This window comes from Protopterus annectens, chromosome 10.part0, assembly GCF_019279795.1.
Source record: "Protopterus annectens isolate FY-2018-M chromosome 10.part0, PAN1.0, whole genome shotgun sequence".
Lineage (NCBI taxonomy): Eukaryota > Metazoa > Chordata > Ceratodontiformes > Protopteridae > Protopterus > Protopterus annectens.
The window spans coordinates 780,455,916-780,460,791 of NC_056744.1; positions in this window are offsets into that span (position 1 = coordinate 780,455,916).

Below are 4,876 nucleotides of genomic sequence, written 5' to 3' on the forward strand. Positions count from 1 at the left end.
TCCGCTGAGCAGTGGAAGGTGTATTCTACCCCTGTATCAGGATGCACAAACTTCCCAGTACATCTATGTAAGAACAAAATTTCAATCATCACACGGGTTAGTACCTGCTCTGACCCCAAATCTATCATTAACTTGTGGCTAGCATAACATCCTTTTCAAATTACATTTGTTCTTGTACCTAAATTTAGGTTTCCTATCAATGATGTTACCAATCTGTGGATCAGTCAAAAGAACATTCCAATGTTTATTAAAAATGTTATACGTTTATTTATTTATTTATTTATTTTACATTTGTTGACCGGGCTAGTCCAGCTGGATATATGTCCATTTTCAGTGGAGGCCCGGGGAGAAAATCTCCAACGGTATTATAAGTAATTCACAGAAACAGGCAAAACAAGGTAAAAATTATAAACACATTGAGTCAAAACATGAGATACACATGCAGGCAGGCATAGTCATAACAGGAAATTACATAAACAAAGTTTAGTAGATATTTGCTATACAAATTCTAAAAATATAAGTATATAATATGGAAAAAGGTGAAAAAGAAAATAATTAAAAGATTTTAAAAAATATATATATATTTTTTTTTTACATATGTCTATAGGATGTTGTGTGAGGAGGAATTAAGGAGGAAAGGAAAAAGGAAGGTTAATCTGGGTTGTTACAGGAACAAAGGCAGTGTTTATTGAGATGTGTTTTCAGCTGTCTTTTAAAGAGTGGAAGACTAGACAAAGATGAGATATCAGATGACAGTTTGTTCCACATTTTTCCAACAGAGTTAGAAAAAAGGCTGTCATCTGCAGAGTTATTGGGTTTGGTAATATTAACCAGTAGTTTGTTTGAAGAGCATAGGTGTTTCAAGTTATTATAAGGCGTAATGAGGTTAGAGAGAATTGGTGTTTAGGTGTTCTTCTATTGTCTGTGGTGTAAAACATGGGTATCCTAATCTCTGAACTCTGTAAAGAATTTGCATTCCTCTCAACATCACTATTATAAGAAAAATAGGGCTTGGCTCTATCTCTCTTAAGAGAATCTATATCATGCAGCCCTGCATTCAAGTCATTTTGACCATAACCATGTTGTGAAAATCTATCTTTCAGATTGAGCAACTCCGATGAAAATCCTGTATCAGTGGTATTCAATCTGGAGATACGCATTCCCTGTCCTCTCACCACATTACGAAACACATAATTAGGGTGCATACTTTGTCTGTGTAAAATGTGTTCCTATGACACTCCTTCCTATATACTCCTGTATTAAAGGAGCCATCACTTAACCTTTCCACAAAGATATCCAAAAACACTACTTTCACTGCTGAGGAGGACATAACAAACTTCAAATAAGTGGTAGCACCGTTCATCCGCTCTACAAATCTACACAACAAATCTTTACTACCAGTCCAAATGAAAAAAACATCATCCACAAAATGCCTGTAAAAAGGCACAAATCTATGAAAAAATTCCATGGGAAACAGTGTCTCCTCTTCCCATAATGCTAAAAACATGTTGGCGTAGCTATTGGCACAAGGTGTGCCCATAGCCACGCCATCACACTGCAAAAACGGAACTACTTCAAATAAGAATATGTTATTTTCAAGAATGGCCTCTAAAAAGAGGCTTAAGATGTCCGCCAACCTCTCATCATACGTAATATGTTTGAGCAGATAACATCTCACATTCTTGAGAAGACACTCACATTCCAAAGTCAGAATGATTTAGTTTGTTTACAGTGGAAGGAATTCATGAACATTCTTGTTTTCTGTACTGCAAGGCAGCATCCTCTGTGCCACCTAGGACAGAATTAATAAGTAACCCTTGGAGAACTGTGAAAATACCCAAACATCTGATAATCATAGTAACTTTAAAGGAATCACAATTTTGATGCGTCAGTTTTATGCTTGGCACCTCAGATAAGATTGTTAGGCATACCTTCATTGTTTGCACTAATCATAATGGTTAATACTTCCAAATCAGGTTTATACAGTGTCACCTGGTCAGCCTGGTATTTGTTTGTAGGAGTAACTGTTTTGAAATGTCAGTTTGTTTGTGTTGTAGTAAAAATGTTTTTTTAATATGCATATATTTTCTTTTATTATATCATGTTTTGTCATTAGAATTCATTTTAATATAATTCAAAGTACTTTTTTATACATATCTGTAGTTTTATTATTGAATATGCTGTAAATACATATTTTATTACGTTTTTAAATATGCATGTATCTTTAAGAAAGAGAGGCCAGTTGTTATGTGATTATTTGAATTGCTTTAAACAGAGCAGTTGGTGCTGTTAACAGATTTTAATGAAGTCTGATTTAACGTATATACAGACAAAAGTGCTTAATCATAATAAAATTTATTTTTTCATGGATTATCCTGGTGCACCTCATCTTGTCAGCGTGGTTGTTTTATTTTTTTTTGGTACATGATTAATGTGACTTGAGAGTTTCAGTCACCTCACAAACACCACATTAAACTATAGTTAAGATTTTTGGACAACATCTTTTTAATGTGGTCAAGGTATGAAACAGTTTTAGCAGACTTTTTTTTTTTGCATATTTAGACTCTACAACATCCTTTTTAAAATTTGCATACAGTGCATCCAAGATTAAAATTAATTATCTGGATGCAGTATTGTATAAGGACATGGAAAAAAATGAAATTCTGTTCCTCGATGTATGAAAAACCTACTTATTCCAACATCCTTCCTATATTTTTCTAGTAATCACCCAACATGACAGAAAGAACCTAATAAAAGGACAGATGACTAATTTATCAAGTCTAGTGAGTGAAGATCAAGTGTTCTTGCAAGAGCTTGCTAAAATGAAACAAAATGTTTATTTCAAGAGAATATCCACACAAACTCATAGAACAAGCATCTATGGAAATAATGTCATGTAGAAATAATGACTTGCCCTTTATTAAGTAACACTAAAGTTAGTCCAAGGACACTAAAACAAACCAATAATTGTTCTAATACTCTGGTTGTCCCAAGTATGTATACTGGGACAAATTCTATAGTAATAGAAATTAAAAAATTGGAAGAATATCCTGATTAAGAGATGCCAACATTACAATTTTAAAAACAAGCCCTAACTTCGACTATAATAGAGGCAAGAATTTGAAAAGGATCTTTGGATAGAATAAGGAACAGACTATAATGGCTGCCAATAAGAGGAAAAATGCCAAAGTCTGGTGCATTTAAATATTTCAAATATATTCATGAAGGCCCATATGTAATTATAGCCAACCACCCACAGATTATATCCTGCCCTGAAGCATGTAATTGTAAAGTCACAGTTTACTTTAAGAGAGATGCAGTTGAACCAAAGGATATAAAAGCATCAGGATGATATGAAGCAGAAAGTTATTAGCTAGGCAAGATATAAACATTCCACTCTATGTGACAACTTGAAAAGATTTTTGTTTTTTTATTATAGATAGGGAAGGGGGTGGGAAAACATATTAGAATAAAAAGAGCTAAAGTGGCAGCTACTATTGAATGCAATCAAACTTCCTGGCATTAATGAAGCAATCTCTTTTAACAGTGTTTTGGTGTTGCAGGCAGACAAATTGTAAAATAAAAGCAAGGTGTTTTATCTAGTTTGATTTCAAAAGCTAAACAAAGTCAGCCCTAGTTAGTGTTTAGAGGGTTACTTGTTTTGAAATGTCAGTTTTATTGTTTTAAGAAAAAAAAGTTTTTATTATATGTGTGATGATGTTTGATAGTCCCAGCTGTGCCAGAGATAGTAGGGCAGTGCATGCGTAACATATGCCAACATAGCTAGCTGAAGTTTTATAAGGAATTAATATGTTATTTTAATATCAAACTGATTTCTACAGATACTTGTGTTAAAAATGTGTTTGTGAAGCTGCTTGTGTTAAAATGTATCAACAGTGGGTCCTGCTGGACAGAAAAGATATGTACATGTACATCAGGCTGTATTGTTGTAACTGCTGAAATGTATATATTTTAACAGAGGATACTGGAAGGGAAGGGGTTAGGGTTTATCCCAGCTACCCCTAAAAATAGCCTGAAATTAAATTACTTAGTTTAGTTCATAAAGATTCTGTATCACAGTTCTGAATGCAGCCAAGGATGCAATGTCTATGAAAAGTTTTCTGCAGGAAGGGAGGAAGTGTTAGAATTGTATTATAGCTTCCAGATGCTGTATTAAGCCTTTAGCTAAAGTTCTATGTGTGCACTGTGACACATTTGTGATGATCCTGCTCAGTATCTAGTGAGGGGGTAGTGTGGGAACCACAGAATTAGGTGCCCAGATGTGGTGTCATCCTTTAGCCAGCACTGAAATTGTATTTAAATACTAGTTTGAGATGTGATAGTGGCACTCAGCACTCTGTTAATGGAACTGACAACAAAGACAATCATCCATTTCATCCTGTCTTGCTGTAGCAAGTAAGTAGCGAACATTAATTCTTTAGTCAGTTAGGAAAATATAGTCAGATTAGTTGAATATTGTTTTTCTGTATCTGTCTGAATCTTTCCATCTATGTTGTTTTTATATTCTCTGTGAAATGAAACGTTGGTGTTTCTTGTGAATATTTTTTTATTAACTATATCTAAAGCTTTCATTGTGGCCAGTGTTTTAGAAAATATTTTAACCTTTGAGAGCACTTGCATTTACTTAGTGACATAATGGTTTCACATTCCCAAAAGTCTTGCTGCTTGGAAACACTACCATTTGTATATGTATTATTTTTACTAAGTATAATTGGGTACTCTGGTAAGAGCCTTAGAGTAGCTAGTGTGGTGTTCTGGTGGGACTATCTACTTTATAGTCTGGGTGGAAGTGGCATAGCAGATAAATCTGTGCCAGGTGTCTGTGTGTGAAAATCAAATCTCAAAGACTGTTTGT